This window comes from Pleurodeles waltl, chromosome 4_1, assembly GCF_031143425.1.
Source record: "Pleurodeles waltl isolate 20211129_DDA chromosome 4_1, aPleWal1.hap1.20221129, whole genome shotgun sequence".
NCBI lineage: Eukaryota > Metazoa > Chordata > Amphibia > Caudata > Salamandridae > Pleurodeles > Pleurodeles waltl.
In genome coordinates, this window is record NC_090442.1 from 876251899 (window position 1) to 876274404 (window position 22506).

Sequence of the window (22506 nt, forward strand, 5' to 3'; positions counted from 1 at the left end):
CAGTGCCACCACAGCAAACATGGCTAACATTCCCAGTGGACAGACGTCCGAGGCTGGAGGAGACGTCATGGACTATGCACAGACTACTTGAGGCACGACACCCAGCACTGTTTGTCCCAGCAGGTAGCAGGCAAATTCACAGCAGGGTGGAGTGTGTCTCTGCCTCCATGGAGCATCATGCTACCTATTCCCATGACAATCTCGTAGCACACACACCCAGGTGAGGGGATGGGACCTGCCACACTGCTAGTGAAGCACTCTGGGAACAAAGCCCCCTCCAGAACCAGTGGAGAAAAGCACCCACTTGCACAGTCCTTGGCAGGATGAAACACTCTGGGCACAAAGCCCCCTCCAGAACCAGTAGAGAAAAGCATCCACTACCCCAGTCCTTGGCAGGGTGAAGCACTGCGGACACAAAGTCCACTCCAGAACCAGTAGAATATGTCAACAACTTGAAAGACTGTGGCTTTGCACTTCCCAGGATAAAGCAGTGAGCAACCCACCCACTTGAGAGACTTGAGAGACTGAGGCTTTGCACTCCCCAGGATAAAGTAGTGGGCAGTGCACCCACTTGAGAGACTTGAGAGACTGTGGCTTTGCACTCCCCAGGATAAAGCAGTGGGCAACCCACCCACTTGAGAGACTTGAGAGATTGTGGCTTTGCACTCCCCAGGATAAAGCAGTGGGAAATCCACCCACTTGAGAGACTTGAGAGACTGTGGCTTTGCACTTCCCAGAATAGAGCAGTGGGCAACCCACCCACTTGAGATACTTGAGAGACTGTGGCTTTGCACTCCCCAGGATAAAGCAGTGGGCATGAGGCCCCCTTGTGGAGCAGTGGCATCGTCCATTCATCCGGCTGAGGTGTCCCCACTCCCCCTCCCACTGAGGTGCATGTTTATTTTCGATCTGATGCCCCAGCAATGTTCTCTCCATTTCAAGTCAGGTATCATGTGTGGGCTTCGCCCATGCATTTTGGGACCAGTGGCCCACGGACAATGATTGGTACACTATCCGGAATTGTGTAGTTGCTGTACATATGTGTATATACTGATGATTTAAAGTTATCTTGGCCTATCTGATTTTTCGATGATTACACTCTTTACAATCATTTCATTTTGTCCTTGTGTTCTTCCATGGGGTGACGTGGTGTAAATGTAATGTTTCTGCATGTATATGTGTGTATGTTGTTGTGGGTGAGGGTGGGGGTGGGGGTATTGCGTGTTGCGTGTGTGTGTCACTCTCTCTTTCCTCCCCCCTCCCTGTGTGCTAGGTGCAGTATTCACTGTGGTCGTCGCCTGCATCTTTGCTGCTCCTGGTAGAAGAGGGGGTAGACCAACATGCCAACATGGGCAGGACCTGTAGCTCACGCTCCATGGTGTCCTGGTTTCTCGTTGGGTGTTGAGAGGTGAGTGGTTTCTATTCCAAGTCCTGTTTCCGCAGTGCTTTTGATGGCATTGGTACTGCCCAGGAAAAGGTGGCGGATAGGCCTGCTGTAATACATTCGGCGGTACCTTGGGTTCCGCCTGTCTGTTGGCGGTTACCGCCACGGTGTTTGTTTCTACCGCCGTTGCAGTCAGTGTTAAAGTGGCTGTCTATGTTGGTGGTTTCCGCCATGGTCGTAATTCAATTTTTTTACACCGGCCTGTTGGCGGTATTACCTCCGCTTTAACACTGACCTCCAAGGTTGTAATGAGGGCCAAAGTGCCTTATTCACAAAGGTACACTTACACTTTGGTGTGAGTTTACGATTGTTTGCTTCTTCTTCTTCTTCTTTAATACTTTTTTCGGTTCATAAAAACCATAAAAGGCACACAGTAAATACATAAATACAAAATGTTGGCAATGAGGTAGCAAAATAATATTATTGATGCAACTTTTGAATTCTAAGAGCAGCATATATATAATTTAACACAGCCAGTATCGTCTCTACGTCACCAAAATCATGTAAGTGCAAAAAAGCAAGGCGGCTAGTTCTAAAGCTTTTAGACAGAAAAATAGGCTGTAAAAACTTTTTTCTTGCGGTGTCATAGAAAGTGCAAAAGAGTATAAAGTGCAAAGTGCTTTGAGATGTTTTTCCATCACAGCGACACAGGGCAAGGTTCTTAAACCAGTTCCCGCCAGTAGGAAATGCTACCAGATGGTGTATTAAATTCAGACGTAACCTGGTAAGTAGGAACATTTGTTGTTCGAAATTAGTAATGTCCAAATATAACTTTGGATAAAATAGCTGGGATTGGATCCTCTCCTTATCTTTTTCTTTCCCTGTATTTTGCTTTAAATCAGATATTTGGTTCCAATACATTTCCTTTACCCTTCTAATGTCCCGCTTTGACAGTAAGTCTGGTTTAAGGAAAAACTCCTCCAATCCAAGGGAAGAGAGGATAGATTGAACATATCTAAGCCAGGGTATGTCAAGTGATTGAGATAGTAAGAGGAAGTCCTGGATCACCATTCTACATAAGTGGGCTTCAGGTTTTGTCCAAATTTATAACCATAACAATGCAGGTTGAAGCTTTATATGATCAGATATATTTCTCAAGCCCACTTCTTCATGACAGAATGCTACTGAAGTTGATTGCTTAGGAACTTATTTTCCACAACCTGGAGGCTTGAGCATTCAGCATGACCCCAGACCCCTGCTCCAAGTGATGCAATGGAAAGACATTTGCTAATAAAAACAGTCACCATCTCTTTTACAAGTTTATGTCCCAACTTTTTCGAAAATCTAAAAACAGCATCTATGGCTCTTTGAAATTGAGTTGAACGCATATTTACTAAAAATTTCCAATTAAAATCAACATCAATGGGGATCCCCAAATACGTAAAAAAGGGACCTTGAGTATTTCTTCCCCTTCCAAAATATTTTTTTTTGTTTTTGCTAACTTTGGCAAACTCTTCATCACAAATGACGTTGATCTATTAGTTTTAAGGCCGAGATTTCCCATAAATGCATTAAAAGCATTCAATAAAATTTGGAGACCATTTGCTGTCCTAGCAATAAGTACAGCATCATCCGCATGCAAAAGTACTGGGATCGGTGAATTGTTATTAATTGGCAGATCCTTTCCCTGTTCACATAAAAACTTCTCTAGCCCATTTATATAAAGAATGAAAAGAAAGGGGGCCAGCACGCATCCCTGCCTAACCCTCTTTAATGAGGGGAATTTTTCTGTCAGATCCCCTTCCTGAGAGTATCGTACTTGCGCAGAAGTACAGGTGTGAAGTCTACTAAGTAAGACTATTATATCTTTGTCCACCCCCATGTTCAGCATAGCCTTCCACAATTTCTCTCTAATAACTGTATCAAAAGCACTACACAGGTCCATGAACGCTGATTGTACGCATCCCCTTTTAGCTTTTGTATATTTTTGGACAATCAAAGTCAAATTGTGTGTTTATTCGACTGTGCCCAGTCCTGGTTGAAACCCAAATTGCACCTCTGATAAGCAATTTGTCTCCATTGCCCAGTTTTCCAGTTTGTTTAAGAGTACTTGCCCTAAAATGTTAACTGAGTTATCCAGAAGGGAGATTGGGTGATAACATACAGAATCGGCCCTATCCCCCTTCTTGAAGATCGGCACAATAATCGCCTCTCACCAAGTGTCTACTAATGGGCCTAACATGGCAGATCTCAGAACATTAGTAAGCAACGGTCCCCCAAAATCTGTGAGCGCTTTATATAAATCAGACAGAATTCTGTCCGGGCCCGGGGCTTTATCAGAGGGGAAATCTTGGATAGCCTGTTTTACATCAGCTACACTTATTGTGTTAGTAAAAGCCACAATGATTGGGACATCTATCATTGTCAAAAAACAGGTTGCATTATCTTGGCGGGCATTATTCTCTAGAGTAAAACTTTTTTTTTAAATGATCCACTCAGGTTTGTGCTGGAATAACAGTGTCCATACTCATTTTTATCTGATCATTCAATAGAGGAGAATTGACCAATCGCCAAAAAGTGGTTGTTTCTCTGTTTTTACTTGCTTCAATCAATTCAGCCCAAGCAGACTCTCTCATTTCGGCCTTTCTAGTAGCAAGTTCATCCTTATATTTCTTTCATGCAATTATAATAGCATGTCGGTCTTGGGGGGGAAAAATTGGTTGTTCTCTTTAAGATTTTTAATGCAGAGGTACATGTATGATTAAACCATTGAGGTCCTCTTTTCCTATTAGTACTAGGACACTGCAGCTTTTCAACCATATACCTCGTCAATGCAGAAAAGGCATAAATGATTTTGTGGGGGGGACGTATCTTCGCCCAAAGCTGTCAAAACCTCTGTCCATTTATTCAACAGTAGATCTTTAAAAAAGCTATTGTTATCTATTTTTCCCTATTTAGTAGTCAGGCCTTTCCGCATTGACAGCTTGATGTCTGGGTGTTGTTCCTCTACTCTTAGATCACTATTCAGACCCAAGTTTGTTTCCAAAATTAGAGGGTTATGGTCGCTAACACAGGTTAGTGTCACCCTAAACTGCCCAACAAAGGGGGCAAGTTTTCTAGAATAAATAATAAAATCAATTATAGTGTGTATATCTCCCCTTGTGAATTTTGGTACCCCCTTTGTTAATGGTGTTGGAAAAAGCAAAGCATTAGCTGCTATCACACGAGGAATCCCACAGGAATCCAAATACTCTATTTCACATAAATGGGCATTAAAATCACCATCCCACATTATTCTTAATTCCTTCTTGCCTATATTCATTGCCTCATGTATCGTCATCTCAAGATTGTCTATCACACTGGTATCTGCAGGATCAAAAGTGTTATTGTAATAGTTAATCAACAATACATTAAAAGATTCTGCTAATTTCAGAAATAAAACAAAAAAAAAGGAGATGTGCCCATAACACGCACATCCACGATTGTTTGCTATTCACAAAGGTATTTTTTAAGTAGTATCATTATGACTGCAGAGTCTCTACACATAAAACAACACATCTGTTCTTTAAAATTAGAAAGATACTACTCAAACATACACTTGCGAATATCAAACAATGCTAAACTTACACAAAAGTGTAAATTTTTCTTTGTGAATCAGGCCCACGGTGACCATCAAGGTCTTCATGTTTGTAACAATTATGAAACAATCATCAATGTATAGATCTTGAGGTCAGCAGTCTGTGAGACCATCTTCAGGTGTCTGATACATATTACCAAAATGGCTGACCCTCTGAATCCTGAAATTCAAGAATGGAAGCAAAGTAAATCCTTTGTTGTACAACAAGACAGTGTTCAGTAGACATCCTTAACCTACAGGAACTCCCAGCAGTATAGATGATGGATGATCAAAAATCCTATTAGCGGAAGGGCCTCTAAGTGGGGAAGCAAAGACCAGGCCGCAAATGGGTTCATAAATCAGACAAAAACCAGAACTATTAAGACGCCCGCCAAGGTTTGACTGCCGGGCAGCCGCCACTGCAGCCGCACTCGCGTGACGGCCATAAGAGATCCCCGCTGGGCCGGCGGGCGGAAACCTGGTTTCCGCCCACCGGCCCAGCGGGGATCTCAGCCGCAACACAGGAGCTGGCTCCAAATGGAGCCGGCAGTGTTGCGGCTGTGCGACGGGTGCAGTTGCACCTATCGCGCTTTTCACCCTCTGCATAGCAGACAGTGAAAAGCTGCACGGGGCCGTGGCAGGGGGCCCCTGCACTGCCCATGCCAGAGGCATGGGCAGTGCAGGGGACCCCAGGGGCCCCGTGACTCCCCTTTCCACCTGCCTTTTCATGGCGGTGCAAACCACCATGAAAAGGCAGGCGGGAGGGGGACTCGTAATCCCCTGAGCAGGGCTGCGGATTACTCCTGCCGGGACAAAAGTGGCGGGAAACCACTGGTCCCGGCGGTGCGACCGCGGCGCTTCTGTCGCGGTCGTAATCCCCAGGATTTCACCGCCAGCCTGTTGGTGGTGAAATCCGTCAAAACAACCCTGGCGGTCAAAGACCGCCAGGGTTGTAATGACCCCCATAATTTGCAAACAACTGTTATATAATGAATACTCATTTAGTAGAATACTAAGTATTATGTGCTCATACTGATTTCATGGTTACAACACAGGGCCTTATGTATACAGCCTGTTGATGGGATATTCTCTGACTGGGTTGTCCAACATCTGGTAAGTTCTCCTTTTTCTACAAAAGTTATATTTATATTTTCGGGATCAGTGATTCTACTGGTGTGCCTCAAATATAATGGTTTAAACACAACAATCGTGTTATATAAACACTTTGGGCATATTTACAAGAAAGTGGCACATCATAGAGGATGCATCACTTTTCTTGCGCACCCCTACCGGCACCTGACAACACCATGGATGCAGCATATTTACAATATTATGCACCATGGTGGTAATTAGCACAATAGTGCCAAAGGTTTTGACGCTATTGTGGCACTTTGCTACACTAGCATCAAAAATGTTGATGCTCGTGCAGCAAAGCACAGGGATAGCCATTGAATATAATGAGTGTGTCATTTTAACACCTGCTCTGAGCAGGCATTAAAAATTACAGAAAACTTTTTTTGGGGCCTCCCTGCCCTGGAACACCCCTTTGCCTAGATTATGCCTGATGCATGCATAATGTGGTGCAAGGTGTCTCAAAGTGACGCAATGCAAGCATTGCTCCACTTTGTAAATATGGCACGTCAGAAAAGCCACCTTAGCGCTGCCTTATCATCAAAAAAAGGATGTTATGGTGGTGCTAACGTGGCAGAAGGGGCTTGTAAGTATGCCCCTTATAGAGCATTCTAAAGTCCATGTTCATGCAGGCATATAGGTATGTGTGTCTTTATCCGTGCTATGAGCTCCCTGTATTTTTTTAATTAAAATGTTTAATTAATATTCCAAACGATGAAAGCATGTACAATGGCTCAAGAGATACATATGTAATTCACAACACCAGATGTATTATTGCAAATCAAGTTACAATTCTCTTCAAACTGTTACTCTGCTATTCGATGCCTTGCGTACATTAAGAGAGCAGCTTATCTGTGCCATTAGTTGATAACAAATAATTGTGAAACGGAACCCATGTGTCCCTAAGAAGTGAGGTGTCTGGCAAGAGATCATTGTACAGCTCAGTTTGTCCACTGCAGAAGGTGAGTTCACATAACTATTGTTCACTGGTAGGCGCTCACTTTCGTCCGCAGAGCTGCGCCACTAATTGCTTCACCAACAACAGAGCAAAATCCCAAAATTTTTGGTTGGCATGCATTAGGGATTTTGTGCACCCAACCTAATAGTCATCTGGACTACAGTCCCCACCATTTCTTACAAAGAGTTAATTATCCATACCCATAATCCCTGGACTTTGATAAAGTGCCAGTACAGATGTAAAAAATCTGCACTCTTTCTCCCCCACCTCCTGCTTTTTAAATCATCGTCTAGGCCCCATTTCCATCAGTTGGAGTGGAGTATAGTCTGTAAATCTATCAATAGTGTATGACACATAGGTGGTCATTATGACATTGGCAGTGAGTGATAAAGTGGTGGAAAAACAGCCAACAGGCCAGCAGTAGTTACTGCCAAATTATGACCATGGAGGTGAGAACTCCCACAGACAGCCAATATACCAAACAAACCGCCAGGGCATTAACACCACGCACCACGGCGGTAGCCATCAACAGCCAGGCAGAAGACAAAGTACCGCCCACCATATCACTACACAGCACACTGCCGCGATTTCCGTGGCGGAACCAACACCATCAAAAGCCTGGCAGAAACACTGCACACAAGACGAAAGACTCACCATCAGAGATACAGAGAAGGACAGCACCACCATGGAACCGGAACTGCAAGTCTTCCCGATGCTCTTCTATGCCATGCTCCACCTGGAACACAAACGCCGACGAAGACGGTGACAATGAGTACAGCCGCCTAGCACACAAGGGAGGGAGGGAGGAAAAGGAGAGTGACACACTCATGCACAACACACTCCAGACACACACACACCATACACAAAACCAGCTGCAGACGAAAAACAATGACACACAACACACGGCATAATAATGCAAGGACAACAGAAGGCAGTAATGAGAATGTATTGCATGGGAAGAGCCCCCAAATGAACCAATTGGATAACAAAGAGACATGTACAAATGTCCGCAAAGGGACAATACCCAGTCCAAAGTACTAAGGGCCCACATGGCCACAGGGCACAGTCCAAGGCCCAACTTGTTTCCTTATATCATCCGCACAGAACTCTGCAGGGGGATCATTTTGCAAGTGGGCAGGCACCTCAGAGGGATGGAGTGTGGGGGGCACCTCAGCTGAAGTCGGGAACTTGCCCACTGGTTTTGGAGGGGCTCCATGCCCATTATGTTTTCTTGGAAGTGCAAGGTCACAGTCTCTCAGGTGGATAACTTGCCCACTGGTTCTGGAGGGGGCGCCATACCCATTATCTTTGCTGGGGAGTGTGCAAGGTCACAGTCTTTCAAGTAGGTGACTTGCCCACTTGTTCTGAAGGGGGCTCCACACCCATTATCTTTGCTGGGGAGTGCAAAGTCACAGTCTCTCAGGTGGGTGACTTGCACACTGGTTCTGGAGGGGGCTCCATACCCATAATATTTGCTGGGGAGTATGCAAGGTCAGAGTCTTTCAAGTGGGTAACTTGCCCACTGGTTCTGGAGGGGGCTCCACACCCATTATCTTTGCTGGGGAGTGCCTGGTCAAAGTATCTCAGGTGGGTGACTTGCCTACTGGTTCTGGAGAAGGTCTCGATGCCCATTACCTTTGTTGGGGAGTGCAAGGTCACAGTCTCTCAGGTCGGTGACTTACCCACTGGTTCTGGAGGGGCTCCATGCCCATTATCTTTGCTGGGAAATGCAAGGTCACAGTCTCTCAGGTGGGTGACTTGCTCAATGGTTCTGGAGGGGGCTCCTTGTACAGCTGTTGTTGGAGGGGGGCCTACATGCCCTCTGCTGGAGGTGAGGGCTGCACTGTCTCAGCAGGTGAATATGCAGCCTCTGCAGGAGGTGTGGGTTGCACTGCCTCAGCTGTAGGTGAGGGCTCCGTGACCACTGGTGGTGGTGGTATCACCCAGCCAGCCTCTGCTGGAGGTGAGGGCTGCATTCTGTCAGCAGGTGAAGGTGAAGCCTCTGCAGGAGGAGTGGGCTGCACTGTCTCATCTGGAGGTGAGGGCTGCACTGTCTCAGCATGTGAAGGTGAAGCCTCTGCAGGAGGAGTGGGCTGTACTGCCTCAGCTGGAGGTGAGGGCTCTGTGGCCACTGGTGGTGGTGGTGTCACTTAAATATAACAAGCACTCGTCACAATTTTAGAGTCAATAACAAGTAGTATGCAAAATTATACACAAGTCCTCCTATTAATCAAAGTCCAATATTTAACTTGCGTTGTTCTTTATTTCTCTTGATCAATTTCCAACCCAAAAATGCTCCAATTTCAGTCAAAAATTGCTTCAATTTCAGTCAACACGTGTTTCGTCTGGGGAATACCCCTCGACTTCCTCAGGACTTTCTATAACAAACAATATCCAAAATAGACATAATAAATGTACATGAATTATTGTCAATACTTTCCATCTCCCATATTCATGCAATGTGACAGTGTGATTTCAACGCCAACAGTGGAAACCATAATCTCAAACAACAAGACTATTCATCACCACTCATGATTAAAAAAAAAAAAAACATAAACAGTATCCCTTTTTAAAAGCCTAAGTGAGTATCTTTACAAGTGTCGGAAAAACATCATTCTGTCTGGGAAATGGTGTACTTGCATAATCCACATCCATTTTGGGAATAAAAGAAATGTATACCTGTTTTGTTCCTAACGTCAATTTTATATATTCTCACCGTCGTTCTAATTGATCATGCTATGGCATGTAATAATGGCAATCTCCGTATCTGTAAACATGAATTCAGTATTTTTTTATTCTTTTGTGTGTCCCTTACTACTTGTGATGTGTTAATAGAAAACTCCCTTTCTTGTACTGCTTACCTGGTACTATATATTGGTAGTAAATCTTCCTTTCGTCTAGGATGCCCCTACACAGTCTAGTTAGAGAGCGTGTCCTGCAACATTAAATTATAACTAATAAGAATCCACATTTCTTTAAGAAAGTTATCATAACCCATCATACAAAAAGTATGCTGTACTACCGCATACCTGTCCTTCGCTCCGTTAACTCTGCGTGTATGCTAAGCACTGGCAAAGAGAGTCTTTTCTCCCTTTTGTCGTTTAAATGTCTTCCCTCATTAAACATAGAGAGTGGTGCTGGTGGTGTCACCTTGCCAGTCTCTGCTGGAGGTGAGGGCTCCTTCCCCTTCACAGCAGGAGTTGAGGGCTCCTTCCTCTTCATGGCAGGAGTCAAGGGCTTCTTACACTTCATGGCAGGAGTTGAAGGCTTCTTTCCCTTCATGGCAGGAGATGAGGGCTTCTTCCCCTTCATGCCAGGAGGTGCGGGCTTCTTACCCTTCATGGCAGGAGGTGCAGGCACCTTCCCCTTCACGGCAGGAGTTGAGGGCTTCTTCCTCTTCATGGCAGGAATCTCTGTTGGGCCGCCAGTCCACTGTGGATGCCCTCCTGGAATGACAGAATCAAAAAGGGGAGAGAGAGAAAGGGAGCACTAAGTCAATTACTGCACCAACACCACAGAAGGCATAGACAGTATCGTCACACACAGGTATCAGGATTGAGCACTATGCACTGCTCTGCCAAGCAATTGGCTAGATGCCACAGCAAGATGGGGGCTAACAACCGCCAACTGCACCCCTCCTGGGACCCACTAAGCCTTGTCTGACATGGAATGCAACCTAGCTAGGTTACCTTGATTTACCTTTCAAACATTACCCTTGAGCTGGATCACACTGCAGTGTTTGGCCTGGCATTAAGGGGCACCCACAAACTGACACCCACCATCCGGATCCCATGCCAGCTACCAATTATAGTTGTAAGCGCCACTGACCTGACCCCCTTGTGGCTGCTGTGATGCCCTCAAGCACACATCCAGCTCTGGGTAGTCCACCGCCAGTATGCAGGCCATCGGGGGGTCAGGTTCTGAAGGGCACCCCGCCTTTGTGGGCAGGCCATCTCCAGCTGGGCCTCCGCGATCTTCCATGTCCAGCGTCAAAGGTCTTCCCACCGTTTCCGACAGTGGGTGCTCCACCTGCAATAGACCCCCAGGGTCTGCACGTCCTTGGAGATGGCATTCCACAATCCCTTCTTTTGATGGGCGCTGACCTGCAGAGGGAATGCAGACAGGAGTACACCATTAAACATACAATCCAGCCTGTCACGCATATGGCCCACCAATTCTGTTTCCATCACCATTGGCACACACATCACCCGGCCCACACCATGTACACCTCCACAAGACATTCCCCCCTGATGACACAATGCTTACACACATCTCCATGCAGCCTTCCCACATGCATCATGCCCAAGGTGTACTCACCTGTTGGTCTGGAGGCCCATATAGCAGTCCGTTTTGGGGTAGGACCAAACCGACCAAACGCTCAAACTCCTCCACAGTGAAGGCAGGGGCCCTTTCCCAGGTCACACGGGCCATGTAAGGTTCCAGATACAGGTCACAGCAACACACGCAATGTAGGTGTTCTCCTGTTGAAGGTCAGGAAACAAGTGAGGATTCAGATAGAAAATGGCAGTCACGTCCGCGGCGGTGTACACCGTCACCGAGAGTGCTGATCCCCCATTGGCCACTGTACTCCATAGAGCCCCATATTATCAAATGACGAATTGCACGGCCGTGCAAGACCGCCTTCGGCCATGATGTCCAACATCAGCAGAGTTACCTCACTTCCACCTGTCAATACATACAGGACAGGTGGTGGACAATGATCAGATTGACCTTAACTGTGTCACTGCCTAGATTTGCACATACCTTGCCATTCCCACTGTCCCAACGCATAAATGCACTATGTACACCGAGGTGGGGGTTCCATTTTTCAAATTGTGTCAGCCTACTCACTCTTGTGTCCCTTAGATACCTACCGCAGCAGATGAATAGGAGGAGAAGACAATCCGCCGTGTACAGACCCGTTGTGGACTCGGCTACACTGGAGGACAGGCACAATATATTGAGTTATAGACTGGACAGGGCGACAATCACAGAGCTGTGCCCCCAATTAGAGCCTGATTTGATATCAGCTATCCGTCATCCCACTGGGATCCCCCCTTTGTTCAATTGGTATTAGTTCTTTCCAAGTGACAGTGGGCTTGGCAGCAGGAATGTCACAGCCAATGTTCTCAATCGTGCTGGCAAGGGTTTTGTCTTCCTTGGTTAAACACATGTGCAGCTACACTGCTTTCTCCAGTTGGAAGATTTGGCTACTGTGAAAGCAGGATTCTATGCAATGGGATATATCCTCAATAATATTGGGGCAACTGACGGTACACATATTGTGTTTGTTGATGGGCCAGGTAGTTCATCCAGATCCAGACGTCCAGGGTTACTGTCATCACTGGAGGCATCTTCTGTTGGGGGACTGTATAGTCCTGGAACCTCGTCTCCGCTGAGATTGGCTGGGGCACCTCTGGGGATGAAAGTGATGTGTGATGCTTCATGCCTGTGACATACTGTACATCCCTAGCTTCCCCTCTTTTGTTGCTGTTGCCCTGCCACCTTTGAATGTGTATGGTGATGTATTGTGGGATTGTTAGTTCCCCTATGCTGTACATGCTTTGGTGATGGGTGTCCATACAGGGCTTGGAGGGCTGTCCATGCATTGGTTTGGCATACAGGGCTTGGCATTGGGGTCAGTCATCCGCATTGGTGCAGTGTGTAGGATGGAGTGGAGTGATGTGAGCGAGGGGGTGAGATTGCATGCAGGTATTGGTTTGGGATGAGTGGTAAATGTTGACTTACCAGTGTCCATTCCTCCGGCTACTCCAGTGAGTCCCTCTGGATGCAGTATTGCCAAGACTTACTCCTCCCATGCTGTGAGCTGTGGGGGAGGAGGTGGGGGTCCATCACCAGTTCTCTGTATGGCGAGCTGGAGCCTTGCTGCTATGGAACGTACCTTCCCCTATAAGTCATTCCACCTCTTCCTGATATCATCCCTTGTTCTTGGATGCTGTCCCACGGCGTTCACCCTGTCCACGATTCTCTGCCATAGCTCCATCTTCCTTGCACTGGATATCTGCTGGACCTGTGCTCCAAAGAGCTGTGGCTCTACCCTGACTACTTCCGCCACCATGAACCATGCAATTCCTCATCTGTGAAACGGGGGTGCCGTTGTGGGGCTATGGGTGTTGTGTGGTGTGTGTAAGTGTGTGGGCGTTGGGTACTGTGTTTGGTTGTGCGCAGTGGAGTGCATGAGGTATGTATGGGTGTGTGTGTGTGTAGTTGCCGCAATGGTCTTGATGTCTGTTTGGTGGCAATAATATGTATCCGTAAGGGGTTGTGGGTAATGTGGGTGTGTGTTTTATAGTAGTGTGGGTGGGTGGGTGGGTATGGTGTGTGTATGGGTATCAGGTGTGTGTTTTTTTAATTGGCCAATGTTGTGCAGTTTAGTATTTGAGTGTCCATTCTGATGGTTTACCGCTGTTGAATGTCCACCGTGGTGATTCATGGGTCATAATGTAGTGGGTGATGTTTTGTTGGCGTCAGGGTATGGGTGTTGGTACCAACAGTTTACCACTAACCTTTGAGCTGGCGGATTTGGGTATGTGGCTGTATTCTGTCGGTTTGGTGTGTGTGTTATAATATGGCGGACGGATATCTGCCACCGTGGTGGTATGTTGGCGGCCGTCATCATGGTGGTAAGCAGGATTTACCGCCAGTGTCATAATGAGGTCCATAATCTACTACTGGACAAAAGCTCTTCTGCCTCTGCAGAGCACTATGAACACATTGCATCAGAGAGTTGGACCTCCTGGTCTTCATCTCAGGTGCCTCTACCTCATTAAGCATGCTCAGAGAGGGGATCCAGTATGACTCTAAATGGATGATGTAAGTTTCAGGTTGCCACCAGTGTTTTCAATGGATTGATTGATCAGATTCTTAGGGAAAGTCAGGTGTAAATTTAGTGCTTGTCAATTTTATTCCATGGCTCAAGTAGTGGTCTAACATTGTCACCGAGGTCTGTGCTGCAACAATATCTAATGTAATAAACGTGTTGCCTTTATATAAGTCACCCCATTTAATGATATTTAATTTGCGTAATCGATAGCATGCTTTTTCTTCTGCCTTCATGTTAAATAATGGGTGAGATTGTTGGGGTATTGAAGGGGTATGTAGTAAGGGTGTGTTCGTGTTAACCGCTTGAGCAGTGTACCGTACCATGTTAATTTCTGGTTTGGGTGAGGTTGTTTGGATCACAAGGCAACCTCCAACGATATTGGGTGCACTCCATCCCTCTCTACTGCAAGATTAGCAGTTTTTTTGTGGGGAGTGGAACCAAAAGTGTGTGAAGTGAGTCAGGGTACTTCAGTAATAAAGTTATATGTCCGGGATGGAGAACCACCCTCCCAAGTGGTACTGCATGGTTAGCATGCCTGATGCTAGCCTTGGTTGTTTTCCCACCAGTTTTAATTGAATAAGTAAAGAGTTTAATGTTTTGAAGAAACTCTTAGTCAATGGACTAGGGATGATTATGCAATAGTAGAGCAATTTGGGTAGCAGCAATATTTTTAATAGACCTATACATCCCACCACAGAAAAATGCAATTTCTCCATTGTGGAGATGACTAATATTCAGGAAGAGTATATCAGTGATATTGGAATTTATCCACACTCCTCGGTATTTCATTGGGGTTTTGCACCAGTCCAATGAGTATTCAAGCTCAAATTGTGTGGCTCTAAGTGTGAGCAGAAGTATGACTGGTTTACCCCAATTAATAGTAAGTTCTGAAATTTCCCTAAGCCATATAAGCTTTCTCAATAAGAGGTGGAAACCATCCTTTCGATTTCAAACATAGAGTGTGATATCATCTGCATAAAGGGAAGTTAGAAGAGACCGGCTAATGAATTTCAGGGTGCACTGGTGGTCAAATGGATTTCTTAGAGTGGTGGCAAGGGGTTCCAGTACTATAAGATGGCAGACAATGGTAATTCTTGTCTGGTGCTCCTAATTATTGGAAATGGTGCTGAGATGTTGCTGTATCAATACATTCATGTAATGGGTTCTGTGTATAACAGGTGGATAAATGCTATGCGCACTCAGGACATGCTGATTCTACCATCAGGAGGTAGTCAAGTGCTTTAGTAGCATCTAAGAAAACTCTTCTACTTCCATCTCAGGTGCTACCTGATGTAGTATTGCCAACAATGTGCAGAGATTGTCTGTCATAGATATTCCTATGCTAGCACAAACATGGATTGGTCAGGCTGTACAGGTATTCGTAGTATGGGCAATAGCTTGTTAGCTATTACTATAACTAAGATCTTAACATTACAGTGTATTCTTCATAATGGCAAATATGAAACAGGTTCATCAGGGTGGCATGTTGGCCTTCAGCAGCGTGATTAAGATAGCTGAAACGTCACCAGCACAGGGGGAAAGGACAGGAATGCACTGCATTGCATAAATACAGTGCATTCCTGCCCTTTAACTCTGGCGTAGGGCAGCACGGTCACTTGCTGCACTGCCCTATGCCAAATCCACATAAATAAGGTCCGTAGTGACACCTGAGGGAGTGGAATAGTTGCAACCCTGGCCTCATGGTGAACCCTTTATCTGCACTTCCCCGCACGTATCTTGAGCTGGTACACAGCTCACAATGTGCTGCTGATCACATCTGTTTCAGTGCCAGATGCAGGGATGGGAGCTGTGGCTGATGTAGCACATGCTGGCAACCCAGATGCTCTGCCTTCCTCAATAAAGGCGTTGGGAATGCCGGAACCACGATGGGACCGCCCTCTGGCGGCAAATGAGGCAGAAAAAAAGGCAACCCAAACCAGTGACAGGGACAGAGTTAAAGCGTAGAATGCTTTGACCCACTTGACAATTGTGAACAGAGAAATGCTGCTGGTCTGAAGGCACACTAAAAAAATTAAATAAATGGACTTTTATAGAAACATATAAAATTAAACCCAGGATGTGCATATTATTCTGCTGAAAGTGCGCTAGACAACGGGGGGCAAGAACGACATTGCCTTTCAAGACTTTACTCAAAAATACCCCACCCAAAAGGATTTAACCCAATTTTCTGAACAAAAAATCTGGATTTCCTTTAAGGTTACCTTAATTGCCATCTGTTGCCTAACAACTATACTTAAATCAGTTCCCAATGTAGTTCTGAAACCGGAAGGCCAGATGTGTGTGAAGGTGCCTCTTCACACGCATTTTCTATTGCAAAGGGGAGAAAAGCAAGGTGTGTATACAATGTTAAAATAAAATGATTGACCAGGTAGAGAAATGTGAGGGCTGGCGCTGCTTGGCAGCTGTCCTTCCCGTCTTGTGCTGTGCATTGTCTAGATCCCGACCTCCGCAAAAGTGTAAGGCCACCCAAATAATTTTTTATGTGAGCTTTACACCTCTCCCCACCACCTTTATCTGCTATTTGAGACTGCACCCCATCTACTGGCCACAGGCTGCTCGTCCTATCACAGACTGGTCTTCTATGGGAAGGTGCAACCTTCCTCCGGATCAAGAAATGGTCAGGATTGGCAGCACACCAAAGCAAAAGGGAAAGAGGAGTACTGGCTACTACACTTAGTTGAAAATTCCCCATTTGTGACCAGAGACATTCTAAGACATGGGCAAAGTGGGCAATTAGCCAGGGTCCACACATTCCAGGGGGACCTTGGGAAAGTAAGGGCCTTATTTATACTTTTAGGTGCAAAACTGCACTAGGGCAGTTTTGCCCCAAAAAGTTTTGCACCGGTTTGCACCATTTTTTAGCACCAGCTGGGCACCATATTTATGGAATGGTGCAAGCCGGTGCAAAGGGTAGGCTAGCTTAAAATAAAATGACGTTAGGCAGTTTTGAGTCAAAATAAATGATTCTGACTAGATTAGCATCATTTTTTGACGCTAAGGGGCACATTTATACTCTGTTTGCACTGAATTAGCGTAATTTTTTAAAACTCTAATTCAGTGCAAAACTAACTCCATATTTATACTTTGGTGCTAGACCCATCTAGCACCAAATTTATGGAGTTAAAGTCATTTTTTGGAAGTGGAAAACTACCTTGCCTTAATGAGATGCAAGGTAGGCGTTCCCGTGCAAAAAAATGACTCCATGGCCTTAACACCATATTTATACTCCCATGTAAAAATGGTGCAAGGGAGGGAGGAGGGGTCAAAAAATGGGGCAAAGCTTGCTTTGCCCCATTTTTTAAGACCAGGGTCAGGGCAGGTGTTAGGCGACCTGTGGCCCTATTTCCATGGTGGAAAACCATGGAATAAGCCCAGAGGTGCCCTCCCTAGGCCCTAGGGGCACCCCCACCCACACTAGAGGGACTGCGAGGATGGGGGACCCCATCCCAGGTAAGTACAGGTAAGTGCATTTTATTTTTGAAAGTGCCATAGGGGTCCCTGAAATGGGCCCCCATACATGGCACATGGTGCAATGGCCATGCCCAGGGGACCCCTGTCCTCTTTGCTGGCCACAGGGGTGGTGGGCATGACTGCTGCCTTTTCTAAGGCAGGAGTCATGTGGCATGGTAGGTTTAGCACCATAAAATGACGCTAATCTGGTTGAGTCATTTTTTTTTTACACTAACCTGCCTAAAGCCATTTTTTGGTGCTAAACCCTCTTCTTCTATACTGCCAGCCCCACCCGACTAAAGTCATTTTTTAAAACTCTAGCCTACCCTTTGCACCGGCTTGCACCATTCCATAAATATGGTGCCCGGCTGGTGCACAGAAATGGTGCAAGCCGGTGCTAAACTTTTTGGTGCAAAACTGAGTTAGTGCAGCTTTGCAGCAAAAAGTATAAATAAGGGCCAATATTTTGTAAGTTTGCGCCACTTTTGCGTCATAAAATGACGTTAATGCAGTGCAAAAAAAGTTTAAATCAGGGCCTTGGTGCTAGATGAGTCTAGCACCAAAGTATAAATATGGAGTTAGTTTTGCACCGAATTAGAGTAAAAAAAAAAAATGACACTAATTCGGTGCAAACAGAGTATAAATATGCCGCAGAGTATAAATATGCCCCAAAATATGGCGTTAAGGCCATAGAGTCATTTTTTGCACGGGAACGCCTACCTTGCATCTCATTAAGGCAAAGTAGGTCTCCACTTTCAAAAAATGACTTTAACTCCATAACTTTGGTGCTAGAGGGGTCTAGCAACAAAGTATAAATATGGAGTTAGTTTTGCACCGAATTAGAGTAAAAAAAAATGACACTAATTCGGTGCAAACAGAGTATAAATATGCCCCTAAATGTTCTCTTTATCTTCCATTTGCTAATTCTTCATCTCAACCATTAATCTCTTATCCAGTACTGTTTGGCACCATGGGGCTTGCATTAGCAAAAAATGGATAATAAAATGCAAAGCTGTTCAGAAGAGGGGCTATTCAAAGTATGTCTTGCGCATGGCCTCCCCGATAATCATTAATAGGACACTGTTTCAACCACTGCATATGTTAATTATTAGTTCACGCAGCCTACTAGATCCCAACTAAGTGCCACTGAGGATACATTAGATGTAACAAAAATGACAGTAACTAGAGAAGAAATCAAAGGCAACATCTTGAGGTTATTAGCATTGTGCTACCAGTTACACAAAAGAAAATCAAGCAAGCAATTGATGACAGAATAAATGTCATAATCTGTTAAAGGATCTTCTGGGACTCCACATCAGTTTGGGTGCGAGAGAAAGCAGATCCACCTATGTGTGGGCACAGGATTTTAAAAAAAGCATTTTGACTTCACCCCTCGTGTTTTGCTGATTTGTATTGTGTTGCCTGTAGGGCTCTGTGAACTATACCACTGCTAACCAGTGCAAACATGTTTGTGCTCTCTCCCTAAAACAAGGCAAAATTGACCTACATTTTACTGCCACATTTAATTTACTTATAGGTACCTAGCATAAGTGTACGAGTCTGGCCTGGTTTGTAGTGGGTACCTTGGGTACTTACACCTTACACCAGTTCCAGTTATCCCTTGTTAGTGAATGTAGTAGTGTTCTAGCAGCTTAGGCTGATAGATGTAGCTATAGAAGAGCAGCTTAGGCTGAACTAGAAGACATGCAAAGCTTATGCAACACCACTTATAGTTACACGGCACGTATGCACAAGTAAAGACAATACTCATTGTTACCAAAAATAAAGGTATTTATTTGGGTGACACAGTACCAAAAATATCTTAGAGACAATACTCCTTCTGGAAGTAAGTAATATACACAATCTATACACTAGACACCAAAATTAGACAAGTAAATAGTCATAGAACAATGCAAACAGTAGGAAATCCTATAGAATGCAATGGGAGAAAATAGGTCTAGGGGCAACACAAACCATATACTAAAAAAGTGAAATGTGAATCACGAATTCCCCCCCAGACAAGTGTGGTGTGTGAAGAATCGCTGGGAGAGTACGAATACAGTAAAGGTAAGTAAATTACCCCACCCCAGAACCCAGAAAAGCAGGAGTAAAGTACTGCAAGTTTCATTAGGACACAATACACCTCGTTTTGGGGATTTTGCAGCAGCCAACCAAGTCTGCAAAGAAAAACTGCTGGATTATTGGACTTGAAGACCTGCAAAGGAAGGGGAACAAGTGCAGAAGTTGAAAGAAGTTCCAGGAAGGACAGGAGCCCCTGCCAACCAAGGAGAGGGTACAAAAGAAGAGTCCTCTGTTAGTAGAAGACTACAGAAATGCACCCTAGGAAGATGCCAGCGGGTTCCTGCATGATGCAAAAGATGTCCTACGGCGTGAAAACTGTTGCAGACAAGATTTCGTGGTGGAAGGTGCCAACAAGCCTTGGCTACAAAAAAAGTGCGTATTTCATCAAAATGGCGCTGGATGGACCCAGGAGGGACCTGGGGGCCTCAACTCTGTGTGAGGAGGAAGAGGGGGCTCTCAGCACTTTAGACAGCCCTCAGGATGCCAGCCAGCACCCCAAGAAGATGCAGGATCTGAGTTCAAAGGAGGTGCATAACGCAGTTGATGCAGCACATCAAAAGAAGGTCCCACGCGGCCAGAGCTCAACTCAGCGAGTTGAGCATTGCAGGGTGGAGTGCTGGTGAACTGGGCCAGGATGTGCACAAAGGAATTTTGCAAAGAGTGCACAGATGCCTCAGGAGGCAAAGAAGACACAATTCACAAGGGTACCATCGTTCTCAGGGAAGGCAAGGTCTCACTGTCTCCATATTGTGTCAGAAGGACCTCAGGACAGTCTCTGTTGATGACGTCCACCCTCTGTGCCCTTAGGAGCAAGATTGTCACCGTGAGAGGAGTCCCAGGGTATCGGTCATGGCCTTGGAAGGTGCCTGCTTGGAGCATTTCCTCGATCCTTCTGGAGCAGGATGAAGATAGGGAGTCCCCAGAGCATGCACACCATGGAAACTGTTGCAGTTGCTGACTTGGAGGTGAGGTTGCTGAAGAAAAGTGTCTCTTGTAGACACATTGTTGCAGTTACAGTGCTTCTTGGAGCAGCCTGCGGTTGATCCGACGTCAGAAGAGTCTGAAGTTGTTGCAGAGGATTTCTGAAGGAAACTTGCAAGCAGAATCTGCAGATAACCCACTGGAGAGACCCTAAATAGCCCTGAGAGTGGGATTGGCTACCTTATCAGGTATGGACCTATCAGGAGGGGTCTCTGATGTCACCTGCTGGCACTGGCCACTCAGAGCCATCCAGAGTGCCCCCACACCTTGCAAAGCAAGATGGTTGAAGTCTGGGACACACTGGAGGAGCTCTGGGCACCACCGCTGGAGTGGGGATGGACAGGGGAGTGGTCACTCCCCTTTCCTTTGTCTAGTTTCCCCCCAGAGCAGGGGAGAAGGGGTCCCTGAACCGGTGTAGACTGGTTTATGCAAGGAGGGCACCATCTGTGCCCTTCAAAGCATTTCCAGAGGCTGGGGGAGTCTATCCCTCCCCAGCCTGTAACACCTATTTCCAAAGGGAGAGGGTGTAACACCCTGCTCTCAGAGGAAATGCTTTGTTCTGCCTTCCTGGGACTGGGATTCCCAGACCCCAGGAGGGCAGAACCCTGTCTGTGAGGTGGCAGCAGCTGTAGCTGCAGTGCAGGTCTCAGAGAGCTGGTTTGGCAGTACTGGGGGTCCATGGTGGATCCCCCAGGATGTGTGGAATTTGCTCCCCAATACCAGATTTAGAATGGGGGGTCAATCCCATGGTCTTAGACATGTTATATGGCCATATTCGGAGTTACCACTGTGAAGCTACATATAGGTATTGACCTATATGTAGTGCACACATGTAATGGCATCCCCGCACTCACAAAGTCTGGGGAAATGGCCCTGAACTATGTGGGGGCACATTTTTCTAGTACAAGGGTGCCCTCACATTTAGTAACTTTGCACCTAACCTTCAGCAAGTGAAGGTTAGACATATAGGTGACTTATAAGTTACTTAAGCGCAGTGAAAATGGCTGTGAAATAGTGTGTGCACTATTTCACTCAGGCTGCAACAGCAGTCCTGTGTAAGAGTTTGTCTGAGCTCCCTATGGGTGGCAAAAGAAATGCTGCAGCCCATATGTATCTCCGGGAACCCCAATGCCCTGGGAACCTAGGTACCATATACTAGGGACTTATAAGGGGGGTCCAGTATGCCAATTGAAATTGTTAAATGTAGTCACTGGCCTACAGTGACAAATTTAAAAGCAGAGAGAGAGCATGAGCACTGATGTTCTGATTAGCACAGCCTCAGTGACACAGTTAGGCACTACACAGGCATACTCATTAGGCCACAAACTATGAGCACTGGGGTCCTGGCTAGCAGGATCCCAGTGAGACAGGCAAAACACACTGACATATACGTTTTTATCTATGAGCACTGGGGTCCTGGCTAGCAGGATCCAAGTGACACAGGAAAAACACACTGACACACACTCACAAACAGGCTACAAGTGGGGGTAACCATGCTAGAAAGAGGCTACTTTCCTACAATAAGGTACTGCATGTCCACAGGACCTTTAAAATAAATGCTACTAGTGGGCCTTCAGCACGTATTGTGCCATCCACTGAAGTAGCCATTTAAAACATGCCTCAGGCCTACCATTGCAGCCTGCAGTGCAGTTTTAAACTGATATTTTGGGTTGGCAAAATAAACCTTTCACCAAGACTAAACCTTCCTTTTTATTACATATAAGTCACCCATAGGCCTTAGGGTAGGCCCTAAAGGCTCATAGGGCAGGATGCATTGTATTCTGAAGTGGAAGCCGTGGGTTTACGTTTTTCATATCCTGGTAGTAAAAAAAACTCCTAAAGGCACTACTGTAATACCTATCTCATCCATTGGTTAACACAGGGATACCTTATTTTATTTAATAAGTGCTAACTTTGGATCGGGAGCAGATAGAGACATACTGGTTAGACTCAAATGACATGCAATTTAAATTTCTCTTTAATGTTAAGTTCAGTTTTTAAATCAAAATTCTGAAAAAGAAATACCCAGTTTAGAAAGA